The sequence below is a fragment of the Centruroides vittatus genome, unplaced genomic scaffold (genome assembly GCF_030686945.1).
Source record: "Centruroides vittatus isolate TY-2023 unplaced genomic scaffold, ASM3068694v2 contig_717, whole genome shotgun sequence".
NCBI lineage: Eukaryota > Metazoa > Arthropoda > Arachnida > Scorpiones > Buthidae > Centruroides > Centruroides vittatus.
This window is the reverse complement of record NW_027122456.1, coordinates 3126618-3144601: the sequence shown is the minus strand read 5'-3', so window position 1 is coordinate 3144601 and position 17984 is coordinate 3126618. Positions and strand designations below refer to the sequence as shown.

General features: G+C 28.5%; 1 protein-coding gene across 1 annotated transcript in view; it reads left to right on the top strand.

Annotated features, from left to right (window-relative positions):
• Positions 1–17984, top strand: part of LOC136980687 (dynein axonemal heavy chain 2-like) — a 647596-nt gene that overhangs the window by 87392 nt on the left and 542220 nt on the right. The gene's annotated exons all lie outside the window — the stretch shown is intronic.

Sequence of the window (17984 nt, the reverse complement as noted above, 5' to 3'; positions counted from 1 at the left end):
GAAAATGTAGAAATGCAATAGATATGACAAGATATGTATAATGATTTTATAAAATTATTTACATATATTGTTGTTTCCATCTGCATAGTAATGTCTTTATCTTAATAATAGGCAGTTATTTATGAGAACAATTGATAATAGGATTATAGGATAAGGTGATAATATAAAATGTTGAAGCGCAGCAAGTCTCATTGGCAGCGACTCAAATTGAAAAATCGCTGAAACACGTTTTAAAAAGTAATGACTTGACTGATTTGAACGAAATTTCGCACATTAATTTAGTGGAAGTAATATAATGGCGTGGAACGGGAGATTTTAGGAGTCAAAAGCTATCCCCACCTTAAGTAAATGGGAAATTTTGTTCTTTAAGCTCGCTTTCTTCCTTAAATATTTAGCACTTCTCACTCACCAATGACAAGGCTTTTAAATTGTTAAACCTATTAGAATAAAACTTTAAAATACAATACCAAGAAACAAGTTAAATAAACGAAATAAAACTAAGGTATATAAATATATGAGTAGTATGGAACGAGCAAGTAAGTTTTTAAATGATAATAAATTGAAATTAATTAAAGGTTATAAAACTAAACAAATAATAGTGATAGATGATTAAAATTATAATTCGATTATAGACGACACATTAAATAATAATATGTATGGAAAATTTAATAATAACCAAAATAAAATTAAGTCTGAAATGAAAAAGTTATAGATAATTTATTACAGTTAGTGAATAAAATAGACAAGGAAACCCAATTTGAATTAGAATCTGAAAAGGATAAAAACTACCGTTTTTAGGTATATTATTAAACAGATTAAATGATAATACAGTGGTTCAAAAATATGTAAAAAGTTGTAATGTGAAAAACGTTATGAATTTTTATTCCAATTTTCATAATTACATAAAGAAAAACACTTTTAAGATGAAGACAGACAAACTTAAAAACAGAACAAGTTATCAAAAAGTTCAAAAGAAAGAAATATCTGATATAATTAATATTTATTTGTTAAATGACTATCCTTTAATAGTAATTAGAAAATGGTGAAATGCAATTGAAAATAGAAAATTGACATCCTAATAATCGAAATAAAACTTATAAAATTGTTTACTAAAATGGATTTTTTGAAAAAACTTCAGTTTCAAATTTATGATACAGTATAAGAATAGTCCCGGAATTTAATAATTCATTGCAAAGAAAATTAAATTGTAATAATATAAGTATTAATAATAAAACTAATATATTAGAACGGTATAAAGTAATATATAAATTTGATTGTTCTTGTATGAAAAATTATATAGGTGAAACTGGAAGAAATTTAAAAGTTAATTTATTCAACATATTTAAGCAATCAAAAATAATTTTCAGTTTTCATCAGCAGCTAAACATTGTATTCAATTTAATTATAACATAAACAAGGACTTATTAAAGATAATTAAAACGTAAATTGTATGAGCATCTTGAAATCATTAAAATTCCATAAGAAAATGAGATCAATAAAGTCACATCAATTTTGGTACACAAAATTGGTTACAATGTTTTGATAAGGAAAAACAGATATTATGTTTATTTTTAAGTTTATTAAATTTAAAAAAAAAAGTTTTAATAACATTGTTTACGGGATATTCAATAGATGCAGTTAACGCAATACTTAATTGACGACCTTATAGTAATTTGTGGATAAAGTACATGCAAATATAGTAATATAGTGTCTTCGTACGGTTTTACTAGCTTTACAGTATCATTGGAATATCCATAAAATTTGTGAGGTACAGTACAGCGTATTACATTACGTTATACTTTTAAAATTGGCTATATTCAATTGTCATGTGTATTATACTGTAATATGTTTAACATAGTGTCGGGTAGCAATTTGAATTGACTTCATGATATTGTTCGAATCTAAAAATTGTAAGGAAATACATACGTAGGCCTAATCTAATGTAGTACCATATCATATTTAAAATTTTTTAAATTAGCTGAAAGCATTTCTGTTAACAAGTAATTTAAGTTTACATAGGATATATTTTCAGCATTTTCTATACATTGTGTCTGTGATATTAGGTTGAAGAGGATTGGGGTGTGGTTTCTCCGCAATATTATGAAATTATAAGAATTATTTTTCTTAATAAAACAATTAATAATACTTCTATTTAAAAGCCATATCATTGGCGTATGAAAAATACTTAATCAAGAAGATGGACATAAAAAAACAGTTATATAAGAAAAAAAGCTTAACGTAAGAGAAAATTTTGCATTTTAAACACGAAAGAAAACGACCACGTGCTATCAGACATTCAAAATACGGCGAAGCTCTTGCCAAATTTCTTTTCAATACCGATCTCCTTTTTTTATTTTTTTCGAAAAATTGACTATATATACATACCTTAACCTGCATATGTTAACGTATCATATCATGCATAAAGAATTTTGCAAGGTATATAGGCTAATACGTTAACGTATTATATCTTGCACAATATTATTTATATAATGTTTATTATATAAGTTAAGGAAGTTAAATTTAGAACAAAGAAGAAGAATTCACTGTTTATGCAGAGCGTCAAGACTTTTTTAATTTAGTGTGTCCTAATGACATGAGTTCGCAAGCCAAGTGTTTGATTGTACGATGAGATAATAAGAATAAGATGGTTTACGGAAACTTTCTGTATTTCATATTGTTCTGTTATACAGATTATATTTTGACTTATTATCATAATTTATAGTAATGCAATTTTACTGGAAAAATTCGCTTTGCTTTTTGATATAACATTGTAAAATGTTTCAGAGATTAACTGTTAGAATACACTTCAGAAAAATGAACATACTAAATATTATATCCAAAATATAAGAAAAGGAATGAAAATTGTACAAAAGAATGTAAGTCAGAATAATTAAAAGTTTGCAAATTAATTTTTTTATCTATTTTGTATGGTTTAATATATCTATGATTCCTCTATAGACTGTACACAGAGTGACTTAATTTAGATTTCGATTCGAAATTTTACATAAATTTTATACTTTTCCGCTATTATATACAATGGTGGAAAACTGTGGCGATTGGTCAAAAAACGATCCTCCCAAAAATTTTACATTTTTGAACTCGGGAGATTTTTAAACGACGAGAAATGGGTGTGTGGAAAAACATAATTTTGCTCACCCATTTTCAAGCTTAATAACTCTTGTGATTTTTGTCGAAAATTCCTGAAATTTTGAGAAGTTTGGGTATTATGGGGTTTTATACTATTAAATTTTGGTAGTTAAAGGTCAAGGGGTAGGAGAGAGAGACAGAGTCATGTGTCACATCTCGAGTAGGGTCGGACTTAATGAAGATTTTACTCGTTATTAGTATTTACAATTATTGGGCTACAATTTGAAAAAAAATTCTTACTGTTGTCCGTCCATCTGTCTGTCTTTTCTTAATCTCGATAATCTCGTTAGAAAGATGAAATATGAAACCAGATGTAGAAATCTTAGGAGCAGAAGGCCCCGATTAATTATATAATAACCTCCGATGTAAACTGAAAGTCACGATGTTTCAATTCAAAATTTTTCCCTGAAAGATGTTAGATAGATAACCGGCACGGCTCTTATGTTAAAGGAAAAGTAAGTTGTACAGGGGCAAGCCACTGCTAATTTGAGATGAAGAGCATATTTTAAATTAAATAAATTAAAAATATGAATAAAGATTGCAGCACAGCATTATGATGATGTCACAATAAATAATTGCTCGTTATTATTATTAATTTTTTTTATAAAACTCATTTCTATCCTCAAAATTTCTATCCTCAAAACTCATTCTTGCCATTTTATAATAATTAAAAATATAAAAAAGTTTTTAAAAATAAAATTTCGTAACAGATGGCGCCACACGCAATTTTAAGTGGTATCGGGAAAGCTATTCAACTCGTTGCTGAATTTTATATATAGGCCTATGGGTTGTATAATTCATTTGCATCTTGATTCAATGAGTCAAATTTAAATTTAAACTTATAGTTTCTCAAATATTTAACTACAGTGAGATTTAAATTAAAAGAATACCGAATTGTTTTAATTTAAATTTCATAATTTTAAAAGTAGGAAATATATAATAGTAATTTGTAATTTTTATTAATAATGAATGTCACATACTTCCTGCTGTGTATTTTTTTTATTAAAAAAACAGGAATTGTTAAATAGCACATCAGCAGATGATAAAACATTTATTTCAGGATTTGCCAATAAAAATATTTGTATGTCTAGCAATATCGAAAAACACCTTGATTTTGAATAATTAATCCTCTCACAAACTTTTAAAGTGCATTAAAAGTGTTAAAAAGAAAGTAATGATGCTGTCTCTTTACTCTTTACAATCTTTTCAGAAAAATGTGACTTTCACATATAATGTTCTTATGTTCAAATTCTGGTGAATTAAAATATCAATATATATTTAATTCGCTGCATGCTTAAATAAAATGTTAGGGGAAGTCAGGATAATGCCGAACATGTATGGATCATTGCATGCTTCTCCTGACATGACTAAACAAAATCAAGTTAATATTTCAAAACTGCATTTATACGATAAATTGTACAGTACTTACATTGCATTATTTTTTGAGAGTTTTATTTCTGCTGAAAAAGTACAGTACATTTTTTAGCACCATTTAAATTAACTAGTACCCACATTTATCTAGGTAACTCCATCAAAGTTATAATTAAGATAAACGAAATATAAAACTGTTGATGATGTAATGACAAAATAAATAACTTAAACAACTTGAAAATCTATGATGTTATTACGAAATTTAGCGCATTCCCAAGTTGTCCATTACGACTAACGATTAAAATAGCTCTATGATTAAAATTACGTTATTTTCATTGAATTTGCAAAGTTTACAGACAAATATACCGTATATTTATGATTTTTCTCTCTATACCAATGTGGCTTTTACAGCCCCATCTTCATACTGAATTTAGTTCTCAATAGGTTGGTTTGTGACTTTCATTGAAGTAGATGCAGAAGTATCCTTTATTCTCGATAAATTTGGTCTTTATTTGAAGACTGTTTCATACGAAATGGAGTATGTCATAGGTTGCTTATTTAGTTAGATGCTTGCCACTTAGAAGCAGTTTTGGTTTACAAGGCCAGAAGCCCATTTTATCCACTCGTCCACTCATGGCCGAATGGATAAAACTACCGAACACTGATAGTAAGTTGCTGAACGCGGTTTGCTCCTGACCAATGGGACTGGCCAAATAGAATTTACTAGGCTATCTTCACGTTTCTAACATTTAAGAAGGGACCAGTTTCCCCATAGCAGGGATCCTTTGGCATATCGCCCATGTGTTGCGTTGCTTTATTACATCAATTCAATTCAATCCTTTAGTTTAAGCTTTAGTTTTGAAGCTACTGTATATAAATTTATTAGGAGAGAGAATGAGTCGTTTCTTAGTGGAATATGGAAGTGTTACTCTGCTTTCCACATTCTCTTTCTTGTTTCTATTTCTTGTTTTCCAGTATTTTCATTGGGATGACAGTGATAAAGCTTCTTCCTTTCTCTCTAATGCTGAATCTGACACATTTGTTAGTGAGAAAATATCTTAAATTTATATCCTCAATTTAAATCCTGATCGCATCTAGGGTAGTCCCAAATTGTTGTTCACCATTCGCATAACTGTACATTTTCGTTAATAAAATCTACATTTGGTGTTTTCCGAACAGGTCGACCTGATAATTTTGAAATAATGTCTTATAATTATACTATTTTAAAAATTCTCATATATTAAAACATTACACGAGTTGCTACATTTATTCTTTATCATGACTTTGTTACAAGAATTCAACACTTACGGGTTTTTTCATTTTGTTTTTAAAATTTAAGTTATTTCAGCAGAACTAATTCTAGTGCAGCAAATCTACAGAAATAATATAATATTCAATAGATGTGATAAAAGTGTTGAAATCCATTAATAACATCCAAAAACGGACGTGTTTGGGATTATTCTAGCTTTCTCTATAATATACAATATCCAAAAAAATGTTTTTAAGAAGGCATATGTAATAATTGTTACATTAAGAAGGCTATTTAAAGTTTCGACATTTTGTAAATATTTCTCTTAACTGTAATATTTTTACGATAAATATTTTTCTATTGTTTTAAATGAAAGAAGAAAGAATCTAATTGTAAAAAAATATAATTATAAGCTAAAACTTTGAAAATGCATCTAAGCACAATGTATTTTAATGTTTTAGAGGGTGGCCCACTTCACTATTCTTCTTGCTCCGAAACCGGATAAACATAACTAAAAATATAGAATTTAATCATGTGTTTGGATTGTAACCATGTAAATGGATTGTAGTAATGTATAAGGTGGACTGGGGCTACTTCACCATTACACATTAATGATGATTTTATATTTTTTTAATATATAATAATTATCATTATTGTCTTATAAATTATTCAGAGAGTAATAATAAAATTTTATTTAAACTATATTTTAAAAACGCTTTTATATTATTTATAATCGGAAAAGAAAACTGACTTTAACACATTTAAATGCTAGCTCATTAGAAAAGTCATCTAATACTAAATCACTAGCTATTTTCAAATCGTGATTTCATATCCTTTTATAGTTTTCTAGTGTAATGGATCTTTTCCATAATTTTAACTTTCATATTAACCTAAATTAATTGCAATATTTAAAATGTCTGAATTTAACTTTGATATTTTAATTTCGATATTTATGATCAAACATAAATTTTGCATCGTCATTTGTCGTTATTTGTAAAATCATTTCTAATATTGAACAAAAGAACAAAAGATAGTATTGCTGCATCTGACATCGGACCAGCGCCTAAAAAGGAGTGGAGTTTTTATTTAGTCTAAACTGACAGATTTTGATCGATTAAATCGACTATTTGCAGCTGGCAAACAAAATTTATTTCTCGAATGAAATGAAAATTTTTCGCAAGAGGGAGGAAAAAAAAAGCTATATTTACGATTTTAAACATTTAAAATTAAAACAGAAAGTAAAGATAGTCCTTATAAAACCATTGTATCATACAGATATACATAGAAATTTCGTTATTATACCTCTTCTGTTATAAACTTAAGTAGTAATTTACTTATATTGTTCTTTATTAAACATATGATAAAATATTTTAAAATACTTTATTCTCTAATTATTAATATTTTTAAATTAAAAATGAGAAAGATTTGACCATTGAAAAATTCAAAGAAAGAAAAAAAAAACTGTAATTGAATTAAATTAAATACAGATACTTGCAAATGTAATAAAATAAGAAAATTAAATAATAAAATCGATATTTTATTACTTTCATATTGTGGACTTTGGAGGAATAAAGTCTGATATAATGGTTCCCAACCTTCTATAATCAGACTCCTTACTATTTATTAATTTAAGAACAGTGATAAATAAATATTAAATGAATTAAATAAAAATAAATATAGTCACATTAAAATATAGTTTTATTAATTCATATTATTTATAATAATAAGGAATATTAAATACATATTTATTGTATCTATTAAAAACATGTTCATATACATTCAATTAATTACTAAAATTGGATATTACTAATTACTAAAATGTTTGGATATTATATTTTAATGAGAAGGTTGAATTCCTGCACGAATTTCAGGGTTATTATGAAAGTTTAGTTACTAGGTATTTAGAATTGCGAGGTTTGAAATGGATAAATAGGCCTGTGTGAAATCTATAATTTTCTTCAGATATAATTTAGCATGTTGAGCATATTTGATGAACATCTGTTTAGTCGTTTTTGTATTATAAATGAGCACAGTACATAAATTTATAGGCTATACTTTTTATTTTATACTAAGACAGATCTCTCTATATATAAGTTATACAGAATACTATTCTAAGATTATAAATTATTAGTGTGTTTTTAATTTGTACTAATGTGGATCTACGGACTTCTTTGCTTATCGTGATTAGGGCTACAGGTTAGGAACCACTAATTTAGACCCATTTGTGCTAGTTTTTTTTGTTTTGTTTTCTGATATGAAATTGCTATTATGACGTATTTTTTATTACAATATAGTATGTAGTCTGATGAGATTTAAAATTGGATGAATTGTAAAGACATTGTTTCAATGTTTCTTCTGAACTCGCGAATTTTAACTATGAATCTCGTCCTGATTTTTTATTAATTAACAAAAATTGTATAAGAAAGTTTATCGCGCTTAACGCATTAAAATCAGCATTCAAAAATTTAACAGAATAATGTTAGGGCCACACAAAGCACTTCGTATGCTGTGACAAAATAATTTGCTGTTAATGTGAAAGAACAGAACAGAATCATGTACAGAACAGTACAGTACTGTACTGTTATGTACATGATCAAAGGAATCTAGTTTTTGGTGCATAGCTAACATAGGCACGTAACGCTCTGTGTGACCTAATCACAGTTTTAGTTTTAAGATTCTGAAAAAAAATATCGATTTACGAAAACTTGTATAACACTTTAGAGAATAATACAATGTCCTTTTTAAGAGAATGTCAATATCAGTGACGTAATATTTCAGAAACAAACATATCGGTTAGTGAATGGAAAAAAAGCTTTCTTTTCTCATAATATTGCTTTGAGAATTTAACTTTCAAGTCTCGTTTTGTCGCATGACACAACAATTACATTATTTCCAATAATTTTTGTTTTCTTCTTCGAATAACTAACTTTTGTATCTCTTAAAGATCGGAATGTCATCATATTATGTAGGCCTATAGGATATATATTTTTTATTTTTATTGTTTCGGGAGATAACTTATAACCATCTTAAATTCTAGCTATTAATCGAGTTTAAAATGGTCTTAATCATCAGCGCAATATATTTTATGACAATTATCATACAATGCTTTAAGATTAATTTTATCGAAAATCAATCTATTTCATAATTAATTAATACTAAAATAAGTAATTTGTACCTATTAAAGTACAAATTAGACTTACTTACGTTTCTCGGAAATCAACACACCACTTTGAAGCTAATAACAGACAGCCCATAACTTAAGATCGATAAAATTCTGACGCCTATTAACGTTATTTATTTCGACGTCTATTCATACCTGTAACGCGTTTATACGATGTGAATCTATCTCTCCAATACAGATCAGTGCTATATAAAGTGATAATGAGCCTAAATGATAAATATTTTAAGCAAGAGTTATCTAAAACATGCACTTATTTATTAGTGTTCCGTTAATACTAATCTGTCATTAAACACTACATTAAACATGCTGTAGTTTACGTTGACAAAGTATGCTTTTAATTGTTATTTACGTTTATGAATTATTGTAAATATTTGTGGATCACGAAATAATCTTTATAGGTGCGTGAGACATTATTAACAGTGAAACATATTTATATATTAAATAAGATTTTTTAAAATGTATAGATTTAACGAAAGAAACAGTTTATATAGAAATTTATCATAATAAAAAAGTCGTTTATTCGGTATAAAATTCAGTTTAATTCGACATTTCTTCCAATTGAAGATGCTTTAGTCTAATGGTTGGCTTAGTTAAACATTATTATAACCTATATAAGAACAAAGCTTACGTGTAAAGCGGGTACCTCATCACTATAGACACGTATAATTGCAATAATATATTATTCGTAGTTTTCTCGGAAGATTGTATCTAAACATCTTCTATTTTCTGCGGTGCACGATTTTAAAATTAATAACACGCGTTTAAAGGGAAAAAGATACGCGATTAATATTTGATTGTAGATCGACGATTTACATTCTGGTGTTTAATCAGATTTGTTCTAAATGCGTGATCTAGATTACGGATATAATTGAGCAATCGTTCTTTGAGTTCACCGTTTCGTAAACAGGAATTCTTTATTCTTATTAAAATAACTCGATATTATTCGTTTTCTAATTGTAAACTACCGAAAAGTTTGGAAGAAAAATACGCAGAAAGAGAGAAAGAGAGAGTAACTGCGTAATTCTTACGAAAAAAGCGTGGCAGATAGAGACATGTTTTTATCGATAACCGATTATCGTCGTCGATCTGGTATCCTAGCAACGCGAAAACTTTTCGCCAATTGCGTCGGTCCGACAAAGAGAGGGGGGTGGAAGTATCTTTCCACCTTCGACCCGGAAAGTGCGAGACCCCTATTAAAGGGCCAATTTTTCTGGTGACTTCTATAAATCATGGCCCGTTCGACAATACGCGACGGTCGATGCGTCTGGTGGGAATGCGAACGTCTGTCGCATTGCCCCCCAAACTAGTTCATCGACGGGTTTGAGAACACCGTGTCAAAAGGTTCTGTTTCCACCCCCTGCCGTAATGGGTCTTCCCGCCCACGTTGCGTCCGTGGAAAAACATACTCTTAGTCATAATTATTATTTCGGAATGGGAAAATATAGCGTTATTATTCCGATTTTTGTGTAACAAACTGTCGATATATCACTATTCTTTTATAAAGACTTCCTAAAATAGAAATATTTAATGGACGTTTTGTTTGTATTACGCAATTCGTTAAACATCTCAGAAAAATTATTGCTAATGCATTTTAGTATTTTCACTAAATAAAGCTATAGGCCTATATAGATAACGACTCAATACATAAATAGCAAGATAATAAGTCTAATTGTTAAGAAATTAAAAAGCATTTTCCTTTGTTTGATTAATAATTTTAGTCAGCAGGAATTTTCATACCCATTTTTATCAATTTATAATTTCCTGTGTTATAAGTTCCAATTTATAGTTTCCTGTAAAGGCAATTATATGAAACAATCGAGTTTGAACATGACATACTTAAATACATATTTTATTGTGGGCTTATTTAAACTTTCATAAATTTGAAATTTTAAACACGTTCACACATTTATTTGTTATAGTTTATATTTTTATGCATCAAAGTTGTTGGCCATTATAAAACAGAGTAAATAAATTATAATTTGGTATTTGTGTGTTTGATTTTTTTTTCAATTTTTTATTTCTATTGAGAGAGAGACTTGTTACATCATACAGTGGATTATAATTTTAATTTATATCCTTATATTAAGAAGTTATGATTTACGTTTGTTATATCTTGTACTTTATTTTTATTTTCAAATCCAGGAGGTTAGACTAACCTTATGAAAATGGATTCCACAATATTATAAAAAGAAATTAAACAATTGAGTGACAAAATATTCTCCTAATTCGTTAAGATTGTTACAAAACTATTAAAAATTTCCTAATGAAATCTTCGTTAACGAAATTTTTATAGTTGAATGATCGAATGAAGATCAGTCATTTGGAAAAACTCATTAATTAATTTCCGTATTTTCAATAAAATTTTTATTTCATTACAAGTTTCTCCTAATTTAGACAGTCACATTATTAATTCTATTAAGAAATCCACATGAAATTTACATTCTCCTGTTTTAATTATTAAGAATATCAATATTTTGGCATAAGATTTATGCAACAATTTAGAAGCTTTTAACTGCAAGACCCTGCAACAAATCGTGTAGATAAAATTCACCTATGTAAATGTTCAAGTAAGTAAACGAATGTCGTGACCAAACATAAAACCTAGTGCTCTTCATTCTCGCGTGACAGAAATTTAAAAGAAACATATTAAAATTCCACGCTTCAGCTTTCTGTGAAAGTTTAAACAACATTGCTTCATTTGTTGTTTTTCTTTCCATAAGAATTCTTCTCTAGTCCGAAAGAATTTGTTTTTCCATCGCTATTTGCGTGCGGAGGCAACCGTCGCTGGCGACTTCGTGCACTCGCTCTATAAAAACGCTTAATTTTGCAACCGAGTTTATTATATTACTCCATTTTCCATATATATTAGTCATTAGTTGAAAAACTTTGCAATGGTTACCAATGAGCGTTAGTTACCTCTCTCCCCTTGTTTACTCGTAACAGTTATTAGTCATGCAGCAAAGATAACATTAAAAGCACTATTAGCAAACAAGATTTTTAATTAATACAAATTAAATAATGAATTATGGCACGAATTTAGATATTTATGAGAGTTTTATTTTACATTAGCGAATACCAGATTAAAATCCAGTAGTAGGCCTATTCGTAATCTCTGCAACGAGTCTAGTAACATTTTCCTCGTGTTAATCACATTTTCATCGCAATCAAAATGTTACTGCAACAATTTGACCACAAATAATCTACTAATAAGTGATAGGAGACTTTATAAATTCAGTCGAGAGTGACGGTAATATAGGATTTACGAGGAGAGAAATTGTAATTTGGAGATCGATATGAAATCACCTTTTGGGTAATACGTTTATGGAGAACAGAGGTGAACACTCCGAAAATCCAATTATCCCGTACTAAATTTGGGTGTTCGAGTTGCGGAAATATTGGAGAGAAAGAATGACTCAACCTTACCGACCAATGGGCTGCAAAGGGTTAACGGAAATATGCGAAACGACGAGAGGGTAGTCGAAGTAAATATTGTCTTCCCGGGAGACCGAGGGTAAGTAAATGGACTCTTCCTCTTGGTACAGACAATAGGAACGCGTGCCAATCCCACCGGAGGGACGTCAATCGAATATCGGGAAGGATAATATCTGTGTAAGTAGAGAGTGAATACATATAATAGCCATCTGTGACCGATTACTCATTAAATAATTCCATTCCCTCTTCGGATCTTACCAATATTTAACTTCCAACGTCGAAAAATGACCATTGAGTTTCTGTTTCTAAGTATGATTTTATTAACTGTTATAAGGATATTTAAGATCTATATGTCCCCGTTCGTTTCGTCTAGTCAGAATATGTCTTTTGATCCCCGAAATTATACAAAGTAGTTATCGTGCGAGTGTACAATGTTAGCTACGTTAAAGGTATTGTTAGATGGCTTTTAACTTCAATTACAACTAACCACTTAAGCCGAAACACGCACGACTTCAATTCCAAAAAAAAAAAGTTCCTGGATGAGAACAAATTATGTCGTTAGGGCATTTAAATCTTTCTTGCACACATACATCTAACATAAGTTACTAGAAAGGACTTTTTTTTTATGTATAGATTTCAAATCCATTACGCGGATAGCAATACTAAATGATATCAAGCAATCTCTGCCAAGAAAAAGTGGAACGAGATATCGCACGCCATCGTCGTCATCGGATTGGTCGACTGACGGGTGGGCGGTCTTCGCCGGTCTTAGGCGATGGCGATTAGCGAGTTTCGACGCGTGCGAGATAACGCACAGAGTCAAACGTCGATCCGTAATCGCTTCTATACGAAGGGTTTGCGTGAGCGTTACGCTGGCAGAATAGCGGCCTTACGGGTAACCTCGTGGCCACGCAAAGTACTCGCACGCTCACCTTTTCCTCCCCCCATCGTCGTCGTGACGACCGAACGATTCTATTTCCACGTCGGACACTTTCTAAAGTACAGTACTTCAGCCACAGAATTAGTTCAGTTATAAATAGAGTTTATACGTTTCTTATACTGATTTGCAATTATTCTATATCTTCAATGAACATTTACGAACATTTTTCTTATTTATTTCGTATACACGACTGTCATGTTATACAAGTATTGTAATACAATAAATTATTTAAGTTTGAAAATGTATTGTGTAAAAAAAAAAAAAAAAAAAAAAACAGTTAGAAAATAGCGGAAGTATCGTTTAAAGTTTAAATATAAGAAATCTATTTTATACGGAAACAAATGTAATTTATGGATATTTGTTCAATACATAGAATTTTAATTTTAAATTTACAATAGATACAATAGATGTAATAGTACTCATGTTGTTTACAAATATGTTAAAAGACTTAATTAGTTAACAATGCCTTACTGTCCTTATTTCTAATTTTATCTTTAACTGTCTACATGGACATTGCTTATTAGTTGGACGTTACTAATAAGCAATGTCCAAGTAGACAGTTAAAGATAAAATGTTAAAAGACTTAATAACCATCAATACACCTTCTGTTACTGAGAAATGTTTATTAAAAGTGTATTGATGGTTTATTAGCCTAAGTGTTTTTAAACCCTTAGGCTAATAAACATCAATACAAGTGTTTAAAAACACTTAGGCTAATGAACCATCAATACACCTTTAATAAACATTTAACAGATAATATAACATCTTTTAACACATCAAATATCAAACTCGGCTTTAAAAGGCCGAGTTTGATATTTGATGTGTTAAAAGAGTCAATTTTATATTATCTTATCCAGTATTTGTGACTACAATGTGCTATTATGAATCAATGTATGCAGTTTTATAAAATCAACAGAATCGATTTATTTAATCCATGAACAAAATTATGTAGGCTACATCATATTTGTGTATTTAAAAATAAAAAGATCCATTAAAGAAATATTTCTATGTATATTAAACTTATATTTAACTTAAAGATGAAATCAAATTTAGTAAAGGAATTCGAATAAATATATTTAATACAAAAATTATACTTTAGAACTTTTGAATAATTTTTTTTGTTTTTGGATCTTCATTATATCGATTAACTACAAATAGCTTTAGGTCCTAAATAAATTATCTTCTACAGTTATATTTTGGTATTTTATGTAGATTCACAAGCAATTTTACGAAATGAAACCAAATATGTTCAATCGGATTTAAATGAAGAGGCTAAAAAGACAGCACAACCGTTTTTATTGTAGCTAATTATTAAGTCTCAAAGCAATGTCACCTTTATTCTGTAATAAGATTTTTACTTGCTGGAATGAAATCAAGTTTACATAAAAATACATAAAGTTTATTTTACAAATGCATTAATATTTTTGTAATAAATAGTACGAACTTCGATACGTTTCGATATAAAGCATTTTCAAGCATTAATGAACTTCCTCTATTGCACAGTCTTCAAATACTTTAACTTAGATAATATTGACACTCTTAATTCAGAGCAATTTGTTTTTAGCCGATCCCTTATATTTTTTAAAGAAAATTTCCATACTTCTTGTTTTGATCGAAGCGATTGTTTTATTTTCCTATTCTTCTGCTTTCTAAACTTACTATTATTCGATGTAGGCTATCCAGTTAAATATGTAGACCATTGTTAAAGATATTCACTTTTAGCCAAACTAAATTACATTTTTCTGTTTCTATTGAGTATTTATTTTTTCATTTTATTTCAGTTACCTATTATTAATTTAAATTGTCATTTTTTCAGTTAAATATTATCTTGTAGATCAGGTAACTATTTACGATTCTTTTTCTTAAAATTTTTTTGAAAGACAAGTTTGTTGAATAACGCTTAATAAAGAGATTGCTAATCCACAAAATAAAATATATACAGTAAAATATATACTATGCTTCAAAGTTCGAATTGCGCGCGGAATGAAAAATGCACTTGAAGCGTAAAATAAGCTTCCGAACAAAGAATATAATCTCAAATTTGCAATAATGTGTTAAAATTTACAACTGTTACAATTAAATCGTACATCTACACATTTATGTTAAGTAACGACAGCTTTAAAGACACGTAAAAACTTTCTGTTCAACCTAATATAACCTTTACTTATTAATCATGAAATCCGAGAAGTGTGTGAGAGCAATGAAGTCTAACTATTAACAGGAAGGCTTGAGAAGGAACTCATTCGAATCATGAAAACGGTACAGTACCTGTGTGGCGGATCTGGCGGCCATGTTTAAGATGCTGAATTTACGTATTTTATTTATTGTTTTCGTGTTTTAATTTATTATTAGGGAATTTAATTATGTTGTTTTACTTTAAATTACGTGTATTTGCCGTTTTAAGTTTATCGAAATGGGTATTGTTTAGGGTCTGGGAATAAATTAAATCTCTTTCCATTATTTGTAATCAGAAAAATTACTTCGAACGATTCGGAGTTCGAACTGTCTCCTGGAATGAATTAAATTCGAAGTACGAAGCACTATTGTAGTTTTCTACCTCTAAAAAATTCTATAAAAAGAAATTAGCTTAGTAATGAGGAAAAAATCACGCTTTCTATATAATTTATATTATTATACAGTATATTTAAATTTTTTCTTCTGATAGTTTCATTGTTACGATTCGGCTTCTGTTTTGTCTTTCAACAGGGAATTATCATTTAGACAATATTTATTGTCAAATAATATAGAGATAGATTATCGTGTAATTTAATATATGACTATAATTATCATAATATTGTCTCGAATTTTTTTATAGTTTTGTTTATAAATTGTAAGTTGTCTGTTCTGTAGGCACTAAGGCTTTTTTCATCTCATTATGGGTTCAGTCAGACACACAATGAGGCGACTGAACAGTGAAGACGGGATTAGATATATCCGGGTCAACTCGCTCATGAAAATTTTTAAGGCTCAGAATAGCAGTCTATTTGTTATCTTTACTGTCTTGGATATTTCTTTTTCATTGTTCGCTGCCAATTGATTGAAATTAATTAAAATTTAGAAATTTAAAATAATTTTTCTTCTGTATATAAAGAATAAGTTAGCCTATATATATTATTAGAGATTTTCCCCGACATATAGCTCTGAATATGAAGTATCCAGCAGTCAATCTAAGTACCGTAATTAATATCAATCAATTATAATTATTATTTATATCGTTTGTAGTTGTTTGAAACAACTTTTTTATTTGTATATTTTATTATAACAACTTAACATAATAGTCTACAAATGAATCTTATAACGTGGAATTTTGATGCAAATACATCATTATACTTTTTGGATTTGTCGTCTAAAGAATGTAAACATGGCATTATGAATGATTAAAAGGAAAAATTCCCACTCGGTCTGCATCAATACAGTCAAATAAATTCAAATTGAATTGCGTGTTCAATTATAAAAAAAAAATACATATAAAATAAACAACAAAATTGAAATTTTGATAGCGCATGTTGAATATTTACTCTGCGATAATCATCATTATTTCCACTCATTTCATCTACTAATGTTAAAGAAATTATTAACATAAGTTTATTTAGAGGATAATAGAGCCAGTCGACAAATCTTTTTTTTTTATGTATAAACTGGAAACAATATTTTCTCAGAATATATCGTTATTTTTATGGCGTTGTTATGTTTGTGCACAGAAATTTCGTGAAAGTTATTCGAGTTAGAATTTTGACATTCTCAACTAAAAGACACGGAAACTAGATATATAATCATTAGACTAATCTAATTTTCACGTTAATCTTTTCATTTGCTGTTTCTCAATAAGTTATAGAATATATTTGTGAAAATATATAATATGGTAATGTGTAAATACTATTAAAATCTGAGAGGAATATCAAATACAATATATTACTTCTTATTCCCGTTTCAACTTTTAATATCTTAATATGGTTACAACAATAGCATGTACTGTACTGTACTGTACTATTTTTATCATAAATTGTATAAATACAAATGAAATTAGTTTAAAAATTTATAGAAATTTGTAATTAAAAGCACTTTTACTCAAATAAATAGTCCTTTGTTGAATTATAATATAAATTGCATTAATTGGTTTAATATGATTAGTTTATAGACAAAACACACAGCTACGTCGTTCTGTAGATTAATTGGATCGAAATTGCTCAAATTACAATATTGTTAAGTTCATTACGACACATTTGTCGACAGGGAATATCGGAAATCATATCGATAATTTTACTTCTAGGCCAGAGTAAGGCCAAAGTGTCTTCAAGTTTTGAGTCTTGTTTCCTCTAAAATGCGCCATCACTGAAGGAATAATTATTTCATTCTTATAAATTGTAGACATATTTTCCTAGTATAAAACACGAGAATAAGTCTTAACAATATAAAGTAAATGACTGTATTTGAAATTACAATGAATCTATAGAATTTATTAGTTCCCTAGTGGGTTTATTGATTGTAACCAAATCTCAGTACTAAAAATAGATCTACAGTTACTTCTGGCTAGTAGCCTATATAATTTTAAAATATTTGATTTATATTTCCAGAAATTAATTTAAAAAGTAAAATACAATTTTTGATATGATAATATTCAAATTATGTGTTATAAACCATGGTTAATTGTGTATTTTAAAAAG